The following is a 16,728-nucleotide window of genomic DNA, read 5'->3' as shown; positions in this document are numbered from 1 at the left end:
TCAACATTAACTTATTTAGGAGCTGTGTCAGTTTTAGAAGACACAGCTTGCACAGGGGCAGCTTGGACAGACTTCCCTTTATCCATAACTTTTTCACCATCTTCTCCCCCAACAATTTCTTTTTCAACATCAACAACATTTTCAACTCCAACATCCTTCCTTATATCTCCAATTTTACCATCAGTGGTCTTCCCCTCAATTACACCACTCTCCTTCACAGTCTCTTCATCTACAATTCTGACATTTTCACCACCAGACTCAAATTCTGGCATTTTTATCTCCTCAACTTCCACATTTGAACTAGACACAACCATCCTTCTATCATTAGCCTCCCTTTCTTTTATGGCCTTTTGATTCCTTTCATCCAACTTCTTCAAGTACTCAGATTTGTCTTTTTCTACCTGAATTCTTTATTGCTCAATCTCAGCATCACTCCTTTTCTTCTCCCCCTTTTTGTCATCATCAGCAGGGAAGGAGCTAACTGGAGTAGCAAAGACACCACTGAGTTTAGTACTTATTTGATCAATTTTGAAGTTGTTGATGGTCCAAGCCCTATGAAGATCAACACGGTCATTGTGAAGGTTGGCAATGTTAGTGTTCACACTTTTTGAAATGTCAACCAGTTCTTTCTTGAAATCAGCTTGAGATTTGTTGGCATTTTTTAGTTCAATAGTGACATCTCTTGTGAACTTGGTTGTTGCCTTTTCAATCTGACTCAGAGTGCTCTTGTGTCTTTCCTTCTCTTCATTAATTGCCTTTGTTAACCTATCAAGAGACTCTGTCAGCTTGCTTTAGTTCTTTTGCATCAAGTCAACTGCCTTCAATACATTCTCTTTCAATGCAATATGTTCTTGACTTAGCTTTTCCACATTCAAATCCGTCAATTCCTGATCCTTTTGGATCTTTTCCAAGCTTTCAACTAGCTTTGAGCTCTTAACCTTATAGGTTGATTTGAACTCAGTGAACTGATTTACCACATCCATAAATGAGATGGTGGTAGCTTGGGAAGAACATGCAGTTGGTTTAAAAACCACTGACTCTGGAAAGAGCAGCCTGCAGTCCTTAGAATCATGGTCATTAGGCTCATATAGGCAGGGGTGGGGCCTAAGGGAGTTTAGGAGCATTTGCTCATGAGAGTGAGTCTCATGAGAAGATTTGTCAGATGAGATGATGTGCTAAACAATCTGAGGAGGATTGACTTGAAATTCAGATTGTGGGCCAGTGGGAATATGTTGATCTTGATTTTGATCATCTCCTCCACTGGCATCTTCCATCAGAGCATCCCTTAAGGATGGATGGGCAAGCACATCATCGAATGAAGAGTCACTTCCTGAGATAGTGACTGTATTCTCATTGACATCGTGAGGACCATCAATGGTTCCCATTGCTGCACAAGGGGCTAGCATGGCCTCCCTAAAGAGAGCCATGTAACCTACAGGATCCCTCTGTCCAAGGACAGATGCAGACACAGACCCTGCAGGTGTAATGTTAAGTGTAAATGATTGCCCTTCAACAGAGGTGTGTTGTTGCACCAAAATATCCTCAGGGAGAATTATTGAGGCCTGTATCTCTCTTTGTGGTCTAGAAGAGACATTGGCATCCTGTGCAGACTCAGAGTGTAAGAAAGAAGGAGTTTGACCAACCTGGGGAATACAAGCAGTGTCACCTTGGCATTCGATACTTGCATCCTTTGGTTGATCATCCTCAGGATTGAAGTGCATAAACTCTGACTCTTGTTGGATCTAGGCTGGATCCACTGTTGTCCCTTTAATGATATCATCAACCTTTTGGGAGGCTGATGATTGTGAAGTTGGTGGACTCACAATATGACCTTGGGAGGAGGTCTTTGTTCAAATACCTTCACCCTGTTTGGAGGGTTGGGGAGAAGTGGTTGTTCCCTTTAACTTGTCTACACTCTTTTGGAGAGTGCTGATGGGTGTGGTGATTTTGGCTTATCAACTTGGGTGGCAGAGTCAGCATGGGAACGTTCCTCAGCTTCCAATGCACCTTGGGGGACTTTAATTCTGATAATTGTTGATTTGTCAACCCCAGAAGCTGATATAGATTTCTTTGTTCTTTTCTTTTTAGCATTGTGAGGTACTAAGTCCTCAATAATGGATCTTTTAGAGGCGGATTGAGAAAAGGTGGATGAGGGTGTGGCTAGGGTGGCTGATGTTGTGGCCAACCCTTCACCCTCTTTTGAAGAAGAAGAAGAAGAAGTAGATTTGGAAGAGTCTAAGGATTTAGAAGCATGTGTACCTTGACTCTCCTGATTGGCAGATTGAGTGTTGGACCCAGATCGCGTCGAAGGAGAGGCAACTTCCTCTAATGCTTGTTGTTCTCTTTATCTTCTTCTGCAAAAATCAAGGTAAATCTGCATTGCTTGGGTCAAACCCTGCGCAGTTACCTTGGGACTATTAAAAATATTAGAGTTAATGGCCTTGCATTCCACAGTCTGGCCAGTTGCTAAACTGAAGTCACTATCAAGAATTGCTTCTATGATGAGTGCAAGAATTCTACCATAAGGTATGGTATAAGTCTTATTGTTGACTCGACCAACTAAGTCTCTGAATATGAGTCCTGCATAATCTACTCTGGTCATAGTGACCATTGAATGAAAAAGTTGCAATTCTAAGACATTAGGCTGATCAAAACTGCCTGCCTTCATTTGTAAAGATTTGCTTAAAGTACTAAGAAGATAATTCCAAATGCCAGATAAATGTTTCATTTTAACCACTGAAGCCAATGGACCAGAATATCCACAGATTGGCAAAATATTTTTGGCTTCAGTGTGAGTGCCCACATTTTCATAATCATCTTCAGGCATATAAGACAGTTCAAATGCAGACCTAAGTCTCTTCAAAGTAATATGTACATGTTTCTTACCATTAAGGATGGTGCCTCGGATTGCAACATCTCCTTTCTTCATCTGTTTGACCACACAGATCGCCCAAAATTTACAAAGTAGATCTTGAAACACCACATCTGGCTTTTCAATCAGCATTTTGCCAAATGGATGATGCCATAAAAAGGCAACAATGTCATCATAACCTTTTGCCCAGGAAGGTGGATGAATATTGGCACAAACGAGATTGACGATCTTGATTTTACCAGTATCAAGATCAGCCGGACTCACAACCACATCACTTCCCACCACATAAGGTGAAAGCTTATTTGCGCTTATTGGAGCTGGGTATTGGACTCCCGATTCCGATGAAGAAGAACCATTATTATTATTGTTTGATTTATTAGCAGACCGAGTAGCAGAAGATGATGATGATGCCATTGATTATTGATTAAAAAAACAAAAGAAGTTTTTAACAAATTAAAATTTCAATGGAACTAGACACAGATTGGATAAACAAAGAGATGAAATAAGAGAGTGAAAATGCAATTGATTTGGGGATTAGGTTAAATTGAGTATATATACTTAATTAAAATATATATATTTTTTAAAATAACCATTAGGAGGGACGAGAGAGAAACATTTTGATTGGAAGAGAACAACTAGTGGGGTGCACTTTTTGCAGTAAAAGTTCGTTACTACCACATGTGTCACACTCCCATTATTCAAAAAATAGATGAATAAGTAAACTAAATAAAATAATCTAAATAATAAAACGCACTGAGATATTTAATAACAAAAACAACTTCCAAGCTGGGTCAGACTCAGCTTACCCATTTTTACTTGATATATACCATGTAAAAGAAGGTAGTCTGGGTCAAACACAGCTTCCCCTTAAAACTTTGAATATCATTCAAGGGGTTGGATTTTTCATTAATTATCTCACTGCCTCTTACATATTTAGCATACCAAGCTTACTTATACGATAATTGAACCTGTTTTCATCCAATGGCTTTGTGAACAAGTCAGCTAACTGATTATCTGTTGAAATGAAATGGAGTTCAACATCTTCTTTCATCACATGATCTCTGGTAAAGTGATATCCGATATCAATGTGCTTAGTCCTTGAATGAAGTACAGGATTGTTGAAAATTTCTATGGCACTTGTGTTGTCACAAAAGATTGGAGTCTTTGAGGTAGTAACACCATAGTCTTGAAGCTGAAATTGCATCCACAAAACTTGTGAACAACAACTTCCTGCAGCAACATACTCAGCTTCTGCAGTGGAAATAGAAACTGAATGTTGCTTCTTGCTGGACCCGCTTACAAGTCTATTGCCAAGCAATTGACATGCTCCTGAAGTACTTTTTTTTTTATCAATCTTGCAGCCTGCAAAGTCAGAATCTGAATAGCAAATTAGATCAAATCCTGAGTCTTTGGGATACCAAAGACCCAGATTGGGACTTCCTTTAAGGTATCAAAAAATTCTCTTCACAGCTTTAAGATGTGATTTTTTAGGACTAACTTGATATCTTGCACAAAGACATGTAGCAAACATAATGTCAGGTCTGCTAGCAGTCAAGTAAAGTAATGATCCTATCATACCCCTATAAGTTGTGACATCAGTAGGTTTACCACCTTTGTTTTCACTCAGCTTATCACCAGTTCCCATAGGAGTTTTCATAGGTGAGCAATTACTAAAACCAAATTTGTTCAATAAGTCTTTAACATATTTTCCTTGATTTATGAAAATACCATTTTTAGTTTGTTTGACTTGTAAACCAAGAAAATAGTTAAGTTCTCCCATCACTCATTTCATACTTTTTAGACATTAATTGAGAAAACTTTTTGCAAAGTTTTTCATTGCTAGACCCAAATATTATATCATCTACATAAATTTGTACAAGAAGAATATCACCATTGTATTTCCTCACAAACAAAGTCTTGTCAACATTACCTCTTTTGAACTTGTTTTCTAACAAAAATTTAGACAGAGTATCATACCATGCTCTTGGAGCTCGTTTGAGTCTATAGAGTGCCTTGTCAAGCTTAAATACATGGTCAGGATACTTTGAGCTTTCAAAACCTGGAGGTTGTTCAACATAGACTTCTTCTTCCAGTTTCCCATTCAGAAAAGCACTCTTCACATTCATTTGATAGACCTTGAAACCTTTGTGAGCAGAAAAACAAAAGAACATTATTATGGCTTCCAATCTTACCACAGGAGCAAAGGTTTCATCATAATCAATCTTGCCTTGTTTCTGGTCACAACTCCTCTTTCATCCATTTTATTTCTGTAGACCCACCTGGTTCCAATCACAGTCTTATGATAAGGTCTTGGAACAAGTTCCCAAACCTTGTTTCGTTCAAACTGTGTAAGTTCATCTTGCATAGCATTTACCCAAGATGGATCAGCCAGAGCCTCAACAACCTCAGTTGGTTCCATTTTGCTAACAAAATTTACAAACATGCAAAAATTTCCTGTTGCCTTTCTTCTTGTTTTAACACCAGATAATGGATCACCAATGATTTGATTGATGGGATGACTCCTTATCCATTTAGTAACGTGATGTGCATTGATGGATTCTTGGACAATGGGCTGATTCAGATTTAAAGGTCCAACATGATCAACTTGATGAAAAGGTTGATCAGCATGGAGTGGAAATGCAGGATCTGAGTCAGCTTGGGAGTCATTTGATGGATTTTGATCAACTTCTTGAGTAGGAGTGGGATCAGCTTGCACATTTTCAAAGATTGGTATCTCTTCTTCTTCAATCAGCTGCTCCCCCTGAGTTTGAGCATTCTTATCTTCAACAGGTGGATTAGAGGGAGGCTTATTCTCAGGAACAACCAGCTCTTCAAAATTAATGTCTTCATCTTTAGATGGAGTGCAAACTGGCTTTGAGCAACTCTCATCAATATTCACATTTACAGAGATTTCGATGGTCTTAGTTGTAACACCCCGAGCTAGGCTCGAAATGCACCGAAAGCATGACACAAGATGGAATTACCGTAGAACGAAACTATATGAAATTAAAAGGATTCCGTGAACCCAACAATTTAGTTATAAAATCACAAAAGCATAAGGAGCATACAACCATCAAGAGTTTTACAAAAATGATATCAAAAGATGGCTCATGATCCTAAGCGAGTCCCATCAATGGGAAATGAATCACGGATCCATGGTCATAGTCCAACTTCTAGCAATGCAATCAAGCTCTTGGGTTATCTTGGTTACCTGAAAAGTGTACTAAACAATGTCAACACTAGGTTGGTGAGTTCGTAGGAAAGAAGGAACAAGAACACGTACCAATGCCATCCATCACATACACAAACATAAAGAACAAGAACTTAGACATCAATTAAGTATCTAACATGACCAATGATCTCACACTTGCACACAATGTCCCTCAATTGTTCTCATGTCATCCATAATTGTCATCAAGTACGTATCGTACCCGTATAATGTCATCAAGCACTAAAAGTGCCCGTTTGTATTGTCATCAAGCCCCTCATTTGCATTCATTGCACATATATTGATCATCCATGACCATCATTGTCCACACACATAACCAACTCCGTGTGTATATACTTCGTATGATACTACTTTTGAAAGGCCTTTGATGTTTATATATAGGGTCACCCGCAGCCTTCTCACCACATCTCCAACCTTTCAAAGGCATTATCATCCTCCATATATACCCAACTATCCTAAACAAACTCATCATACATACACAAGTAACCATACAACGAATCACATATCGGCACATCAACAAAACCATCGCACAACATGTAAATCACAAATGTCATCACGCACGAAGTACACTTTTCAGCCCGACTCTTAAAAGAGTAAGAGAAGCTACGAAAACTCACATTGATTGGCAAAAGGAGTGAATCTCTAGTTAAAGTTGTCCAACAATCGTCAAATGCCCACAACCTAACAATACGTGTCACAATACAAGTCATGGTCAACACTAGTTATACAATACCACAACTTCCCCCAAGGTGGTTTAGAAGTGATTCGGGGCATTCAAACGACAAATAAAGGGTTTTGGCTAAACACGGTTCAATGACTTAGCACCAAAATTTGATATGGAAATCAAAGTGTTTAGAAATTTGTTTAATCAATTTTGTTGACCTTAGAATGTTAATATAAGACCATTAAACAAGTTTTGGATCATTAAAAGTCGACCGATAACCGAACGAAAAGTTGGGGAAGGAACAGAAAGACTGCGGCCGCTCGCACGGTCGGCCGTGTGAGCATCTGTATTATGGGAAAACTGCAGCCACAAGCACTGAGCGTCTGTCTGAGTGGCCGTGCTCCTACTGGCAGATTTTTGACTCCAAGATCGACTAAGGAAGCTCCAAAACACATTTTTATGCATAAATCACCATATTTTAACATCATTGAACATAACCCATATCATAATCTTGTCCCAAAACATCAAATCCATCATTAAATCCTTACAAATCAACCCAAAACCCTAATGAAACCCTAATCCATTTTGACTCGATTTGTGACCCGAAAACACTTTGTTATAACTAGAAACAAGTTTATAAGTAAGAAATGATGAATTTGAGATAGAAAACACTTACCAAAACTTCCACAAGCAACCAAACCCGAATTTGACCTAAATGGAGCTTTTTCTTGCACTTGAAACCTTGAATTTTTTTTATATGATGCTAGAATGATGAGGAGGATGATGATTTTGTTATGATTTCTACTTGAACATCATTAAATTTGTGAATTAAATTAGAGAGAGATTGAGAGCTTGAGTGTGTGTGATTGTAAGTAAATAAGAATAAGAAAGAGATGGAGAAATGGGTGGGGAAAAAAAGGGATAGGGTTGGGTTAACTTGGGTGGGTCATGGGTTGGGCACAACCCATGGGTAGGATCCATTTACATTTTACTAGTTAGCTTGAATGTCATCTAAGTGAAAAATCGATTAGCACCTATTAATGATCTCGACTAGCACATAATTCTCAACTTGAACAATAAATTGGCCCATATGAACACATTGCACTCAATTGAACCTTAAATGCACTAGAACATATATTGATTAACTAATACTTAGTCAAAAATACACATAGTCAAAGAGTCAAGAACCACATTTGTTACATTAGTTCTTTTGTTGTAAACTCTGTAGGCCTTCATCATTGTAGCATATCCAAGTAGGATACCTTCATCTGCTTTCTCATCAAACTTTCCAAGATGGTCCTTCTGATTTAGAATGAAACAAGGACTACCAAACATTCTTAGAAAGCCAATTTCTGGTTTTCTCCCCCTAAGAAGTTCATATGCAGTCTTTTGGTGCCTTTTCACAATAAGAGATCTGTTTTGGGTGAAGCAGGCTGTGTGTATAGCTTCAGCCCAAAAATGAGACTTGACATTGTTTTGTGCCATCATGGATCTTGCAGCTTCAATAAGTGTTATGTTTCTTATTTTTGCTACACCATTTTGTTGAGGAGTTCTTGCAGCTGAGTAAACTTGTGAAATACCCTTTTCACTACAGGATGAATTAAGAGTGACATTTTTGAATTCAGTTCCATTGTCACTTCTTAACTGCCTAACAGGCCTTTTATAAAGTATTTCAGCTTGCTTTATGAAATGAATAATACTATCAGCAGCATCACTCTTGTGCTTTAGAAAGAAGACCCATGTATATCTTGAAAATTCATCAACTATGACCAAAGTATATCTCATCCCAGTGAATGAGGGAGTACTTATTGGTCTAAATAGATCCATATGAAGCAAATCTAGACAACTGTCAATGGTTAAGCATGTTTTTGACTTGAAAGTAGCTTTGTGTTGCTTTCCTTTTTCACAAGGACCACACAGCTTTTCCTTCTCATACTTATTTACAGGCAAACCAGACACCAACTCCTTCTTACACAGCTTGTTGATGTCTTTGAAGTTCATGTGAGACAGTCTCTTATGCCACAACCAATTCAATTCATCTTGAGTCTTTGACATGAAACAAACTTCTTTTGTCACAGTTGCATTTCTCATGTCAAAAGAATACAATGAATCATCTCTATCTGCAATCAACACCACATTACCTTCTAAATCCAGAACAATTCCCTTATCAGATCGGAATCTTACTTCATAGCCAGCATCATACAATTGACTCACACTTATCAGATTGTGCTTCAAGCCATTCACATATGATACCCTTCTGAAAGTGAGGGGACCATTTGAAAGTATACCAAATCCTTCAGTTCTTCCTTGAGAGTCATCTCCAAATGTAACACTAGGACCAGCGCTTGTCCTAAAGTTACATAGCAGGGACTTACATCCGGTCATTTGCTTGGAACACCCACTGTCCAAGTGCCAGGTATGTGCATCATGATAGCCTTGCATTTGCAATAAGAGATTAGTTCTTTTTAGGAACCTATCCAAGGATGGGTTCAGCAGATCTGACCGTAGGGTCTGACTCAGATTGGGAAACTGAACTAATGTTATTATCACATTTTGAAACCCATTGTTTCTTGATCTGACCCTTACCAGATTTGAAATTCTTTCTAGCAACATTTAGAGTTTCCTTCTTAGCAAAACCTCTACCTATTCCAGATTTCTTACATTCCGACCTCAATTTACTTTGATCAATAATTTTAGGATCAGACACATTGGTAAGTAAATTAACATCATTAGAAATCTCACCTTTTCTGGACTCAACATACTTAGAAATCATTTTGTTAGAGTCAAACTTAAGGTAGTTTGAATTAGACACAGATTTTGTTGGTGACAAATTTTCTTTAGAACCAAACTTCTCATTCTTCAAAAACTTAACTTTCTCTTTTGGAGCATTGTGATCTCTAACTTTTCTTTTGTTTCTTTTGGATTTTAAATTTGACACAGATTGAGTAATAGTCAATTTTGACAAATCAAGAGTTTCCTCAGTACCCTATCAGATTCAGACACAGCTTCTGCAATGGTTTTCCCAATAACTTCAAGATCATCAAACCCAATACCAGACTTCTGAACCAACTGGATTGGTTTAGAGTTCTTTCCTTTGGTTTGTATTTTGGGTGGTGAAGGAGGCTGATAACAAGGTTCCATGGCACAGACTTCACTAATAGCAATAGCTCTGTCATAGTCACCATCAAAAATAGCTTGAACTTGATGAGGAACTTGTACATTAACACATTTTGCAGCCCTTTTAGAACCAGTACACCATGACTCAGTTATGTGTTTGATTTTCAAAAACTTTTCTTCTGAAGTTTTAGCTTCGTTGACCAAAATAGAGTTTAATTGTTTTTGAGCTTTTACTTCAAACTCCAACTTTTCAATGGTGAAATTCTTTGAGCTTACTTCTTGTTTCAGAGTTGAATTTTCCTTTTTAAGTTCTTGATTATAATGTTTTTGCAAGAGAACCTCATCACCAAATCTATTTAATCTTAACAGTTTTTCATTGTCACACAGATTGGAAAAAATAGTTACCTCAGGTGGAGCAGTCTGACTGGTGGATGCTTTGTGAGCTGACTCAGATTGCTCTTGTATTCTGACAAGATTGTCAGCAAACTTTTGAGAAACTTCTTTGGCCATGAAGCACTTGGCATCTTTGTACTTCTCATCATCTGAAGATGTGGCACTCTCAGCCCAATCTTTGGCAATCAGACTTTTCTCATCTTTCTCAATCTTCTTACTCAGCTCAGCCACCTGTGCTTTCAAAGCTATTTGGTCTTGAGCTTTGAGTATTTTTCACTTCTTCCTCCTTTGGTTGACACAGCTTGAGAAGACTCTTTGGATTTGCAATCATCAGCCATATTTCCAGGCTTACCACACTTGTAGCAAGTGACTTTGGACATGTCAAATGGCTTCTTTGTCTTATCAGCTTGTCCACTCTTTTCTTTTCCCTTGAACTTACCAAAAGATCTCCTTCTTATCCTTTCATCTAACATAGCCACTTCATTGGCTATCTCTTCACCATCAGATTCATCACAATCAGACTCAGAACAAACAGAGTTAGTATTAGAAATCACAGCAACAGATTCATTAACACAAGGCATGATCTCATTATATATTGAGCTAGGGTGTTCAGTCATTGATGCAACAAGTGCAGTAGGAGGCTGGCTATAAGAATCACCCATAGCAATCAACTTCTCAGCTTCTGAACACTCTTGTTTATGAAGTAAACCAAAGAGCCCATGGAGATCAAGATCTTTATACACAGAACTTAGTTTCACAGAAGAGATATAATTATTCCACTTTGGTGGTAATGAATCAAGAAATTTTCTTTTTAAAACTTCATTTTTCTTAGTTATTCCAATAGCAGCAAGATCATTAACCAAAGCATTAAAGCGGGTATGAGTATCAGTCAAGGATTCATTTCTCAAGGAGAAAAATCTCCCATACCTCCTAGTAAGAGTAGTAATGGTAGATTCCATGGAGGTAGAGCAACCCTCAAACATGATAGTCAATGTACCCCACGTATTCTTAGCAGTTGAACACATTTTAATTGAATGGTAAACGTCTTTAGGCACAACTTGGACAATGAAATTTCTAGCCTTCACATCCAAGTTGGCTAGTCTCCTATCCTCATTCACCCAATCTGCCTTGTCCTTAGCAATGGATTTAACTGTGGCAGGAATGGTTTGTTGACCTTCCCTTACCACAGCTTCAACCATCATAGTCTGTGTAGGAACATACGGACCATCCGCAAGGATGTCAGGCATATTGTTATCGGTGGATTTCAAGGAACAAAGACATGCGACCTTTCCACCCACTAAAATCATCTTTGCCAAACATGGGTGGTCAGGTAGAAGAACCATTATCAACATAGGATGACATTATGCTTTACTATAAAGGAAAATAAGCAAGGATCAAGTCAAGTTAATTCTCAACCTGGCTCTGATACCACTTATTATGTCCCACGGTGTCACAATATACAAGAGTATAATGGACACAGAACAGTTGTAGAGGGGGGTGAATACAACTTTTCCTTAATTCTTAACCAACTTTTGAAATACGATTTAAAGACTCAGATTGAAATATAAGCAATGTAAGTGATAAGAATCAATAAAACAGTAAAGCAGTAAATAAACATTCTTGAACACAGATTGTGGTTTTCAAATGTAATCCTTTATTAAGATATAATCTATACAAAGAATTACAGGGTTGTTGCGGAAACAAGATAACCTACAAATATCTAAACAACTCTTGAAATGACAAACAACAATCAATAAGTGCTAGCTCAAGAGAATCAACCCAAGCTAACTTCTCACAGACTAAACTGTGTGTAAGAGCAAAGAGAACTTATGTGAAGAATGATTCAAAGGAATGTCACACATATGCATACAAGGAATGTGGCTTTTATAGGTGAAAACCATTCTTCTCTTGGTATCCAAATAAGCCACGTATTCTTCATTTGTTAGACGATCAAAGGAATATTGGATCATGCCTTCATCGTACTTGTGGTCCCCAAAACCTGCAGCACGTCATTTTGATCCTCCAATAAGAGTATGGACACGCATATGTATTTCTGTCACCAACCTAGATTCTAGGAACCTTCCTAGTCACGTCATTTGTCCTTATCAACAAATCTAGGTTGTTATCTTCACTTGATTGTCAGAAACAGATTGCTCGTTTGTCAAGAGCAAATATGTCTAAGTGTTTCCAAGCTGACTGCTAATCCCAAGTTGTCTTCCACTAACAACTTGATCTTCTATCTTCAATCCTCCTCTTCTACTTGGACTAGATGCTATAACCATTTGATGCAGCTTGAACAACACTTGCTTCCATAAGATAAACAGTTACAAAGAAAGAAGCATGATCTGGGCCAGTTACAGATCGCAAGCTGTGTCAGCTTAGTCTGACCCAGATCAGATTACAAGAACCAAAAGATTTCTAAGTGTTTATACATCAGATTTGTCATCATTAAATTTACAATTAACATTGGGACTCAAGATATATATATATATATATAGGGAAAAGTGAATATAAGGCTGTTTGATACTTAAGCTTAGGTGTGGAACCCCTCACATACAAATTTTTTAATATTTGTTGAATTTTAATTAAATCACATGGCCCCTATGAATTTTATGGATTAAAAAATAATATGTGAGTGTTCCACACCTAAGCTTAGGTACCTAACAGTCTTATATTCTCATCCCCATATATATATATATATATATATATATATTTGGCGAAGTGAAGGTGGGGTTGTCCCACACCCAACTTGGGTGAAAACCCCTCACATCTTGATTTTTTATTCCATAAAAATCAAGAGCCTATCATTTATTCATTAATATTAAAAATATTAATATGTGGGAGGTTTTTCACCCAACTTAGTTGTGTGACAACCCCACACTCACTTTTCCAATCAATCGCATGTTTACTTGTGATTTGTAATGTGGTAGTGGAATTGAGAGAACGGGCCGGTTAACCGAGCCACATGTCCACATAAATTCTTGTTTGGGGGAGGGTTGTGAATAATGATTATTGATTAGGACTTTAATAAAAAAGAAAAAGAAAAATTAATAGAAGTGTGGGTAAAAGATTATATTAAAGTTCAAATGCATCAATATGAAAATGGGATGAGGCTAATTGGTTTCAATATTTAGTAGAGTAATAATTGGTAGGCGAAACAAGGATAGATACCAGTTTAAATGTCAAAATGTTAAAAATTATTGTGTATGAAATAATATGTTTCGTGTAAAAATCACCACCCGGTAAATATATCTTTAAAAAATAGATGTGATATGTTCGGTAAATAACTTTTTATTTTGTTGTACGAGATGGGTACCCGCGCAATGCGGCGACGGTGGCGACAACGGGTGGTGATGGTGGCAATGGTGGTAATGATGTGGTTATTAATCTAAAAGTAATTGATGTGAATAGTAGTGTAGTTATCTTATGGTTAAGAGATGTATTTTCTGTAAATAATTTTATTAAGAGTATTATAAAGATATTAGGTGAAAATATTTAAATTAATGAATAAAAGAGATAGATAGTTTGGATAAATATAGTTGGAAAATATTTTAGGGATATATTTGGTAGATTTAGTGTGTGAGTTAGGAATGTGTTAAAAATTAATGGTATTTTGGGTATTTTAAAGGTAGAGAGTTGAAAAAATGGGAGGATAGTTTGTTTTATAATAGAGTAAGTATAGATATATCTGCAAAAAACTAATGCTATCTATGGTCCAATTTTATTTTTAGATAGTAAATATATATAGTAGAAATCAATATTTTTAGAACAAATTGCATTTTTGGTCCCTGTGTTATCACACCTTTTGCAAGTTTGATACAAACATGTGCAAAGTCATGAAACGCATCCCTGTCATATCACACATGTTGCAATTTTGGTCCAACAGTAACGTTCCGTCTATTTTTACCGTTAAAGACATCATGTGCCCCTCACGTGAGAGAGTAAAAGACTCTTTTACCCCCATATCATCATCATCTATACATCTTTATTGGCAGATTATTACTCCATATTTTTTTCATGCCTTTCTTTTCTTCCAACTCCAAACCCAAATAATCTATATCATGAATCCATCCATACATCCCATCAATATCTATATATCAGATATCACAACCAAATCCTTTGTTATACATATATGCACTTCTTGGACACACGCTCTCTCTCTATCTCTCTTTCTCTCTCTATATATATATATGTGTGTGTGTGTGTGTGTGTGTGTGTGTATTTGCGGTTGTGTATGTATATGTGTGATGGTATGAAACCACAAAAAATCCAATGAAATCCAATAAAAGACATGTTAAACAAAGAAGCTCTGGTTATGGTCATCGACGGTGGTGGTGGTCCAGTCATCGATGGTGGTGGTGGTCTGGTCATCGACGGTGGTGGTGTTATACTTATGCTTCCCTGCCATCTATCCATCCTTTTCTCATTACTAATCTAACATGAATTTAAGGATTCTCCCCCAATATCTATAATTCTTACATACCATTAATAACCAAATTTAAACACCATATTTGAGCTTGTCAGGATTAGGCTTTTGAAGCCCATAATATTTTTTCGCCACAAGTTTTGCTCCATCTGATCGGCGGGCATACATGGTGCGGTGGTTTGCGGCAGCACAATGGTGGTCTCGGGGTTTTGATTTTTGGTTTGATTTGAGTTGATTTGGATTTGGAGGTAATTTGAAACTATTATTGTTGTTGTTGATATATATATATATATATATAGATCTGGGTTTTCTTTTTTATTCAGTGTTATGATTTTAATTGTATACAAAATGATATAGAGATTGATATAGATATATATTTTGTTTATATCAAGTAAGATAGGATTTATGATTTTTGATTTATAAGGGTTTGGTGATGTGATTTTCCTGTATATTTTTGTTGGTTAGTTGCAGAAATAGTCCTCGTTTATATGAAAAGACAATATTGCCCTTCACGTGAGGGGCACATGATGTCTTTAACAGTAAAAATAGACGAAACGTTATTGTTGGACCAAAATTGCAACCGGTGTGATATGACAAGGATGCGTTTCACGACTTTGCATATGTTTGTATTAAACTTGCAAAAGGTGTGATAACACAGGGACCAAAAATACAATTCATTCATATTTTTATTTTTGGTATTTATATATATTTTTAATAACAAAAACCCATGATACTTATATAAACATAAACCTAGGGAAGTGATATACTTACATCATTTTTTAACCATCTACAACAATTGTATATATTTTATAGCACAATGTACAACTGTACAATGCATGTGTTATTGTAGATGGGTAAAATTAGTTGTAGATATATCACTTCCCATAAACCTATGTTACGTAAGTCTTTATGTCAAAATCATGTATAATATCATTTCGGTGCGAATGAATGGTACAAATATTGCTTTATATACTAGTCAATTAATTACTACAAGATGGGTACCCACACGTTAATTTGAAACATACAAAATTACGTAGCAATAATAATGAATACAAGAAAATAGAGCTTATTATATATAAGAAAGATAATTTGAGAACATCTAAAAAAAAGGGGACAATAAGACAAATTTTAGCCACTCATTTTTTTCTCTCTCCTCAAATCTCAACCATTTATTTTTTTTCTCTCTCCTCTATAAATCATTTCATTCATCTAATTAATTCAAAATCTTTTACGTATCTCAAAAACTATACATCAATAAATTATAAAAAAAAATTATATGGATGTTCTTAAAAACTTTGTGCTCTTTCATGAGATAGGTCATTCGATATACTTTCGGCGACCTTTTAAATCCAAGGTCAAAGCCCGTACGGCTAAGGGCAGAGCCCGTCAGGTAGATCACCTCATCATTGATTACCCCTATGACCTATCACCCCTTATGACCGATTATCTCTTATAACTTATCACACTCTGTGACTTATCACCCCACTAGCTACCCCTTATTAATACCCGAAAAAGTGAAGCCCGTACCGTATCAAATCAGAAAAAACCCAATCACACCTATGACTATCACCATCTATGACTTATCACCCTCAATGACCTATCACCCCCGATGACCGATCATCCACCTATGACACCCTATGACCTATCACCCCACTAGCTACCTCTTATTAATACCCGAAAGGGTGAAGCCCGTACCGTATCAAAAATTTATCCAAAGTATATCGAATGACCTCTCTATAAAAAGAGCACGAAATTTTAAAAACATTCATATAATTTTTATAATTTATCGATATACGGGTTTTGAGATAAAAGATTTTGAATGAGTTAAATGAATGAAATGATTTATAGAGGAGAAAAAAAAAATGAGTGGTTAAGATTTGAGAAGAGAAGTGAAAATGAGTGACTGAGATTTGTCCCCGCGTTCCTTTTTTTTTACATGTTCTCAAATTAACCCACCCATATATATATATATATATATATATATATATATATAGGGAACCCTTATTTTGAGAAACTTTTTTTTTGTA

Source organism: Erigeron canadensis, chromosome 6, assembly GCF_010389155.1.
Source record: "Erigeron canadensis isolate Cc75 chromosome 6, C_canadensis_v1, whole genome shotgun sequence".
NCBI classification, from domain to species: Eukaryota; Viridiplantae; Streptophyta; class Magnoliopsida; order Asterales; family Asteraceae; genus Erigeron; species Erigeron canadensis.
This window is presented reverse-complemented; position numbering follows the sequence as displayed.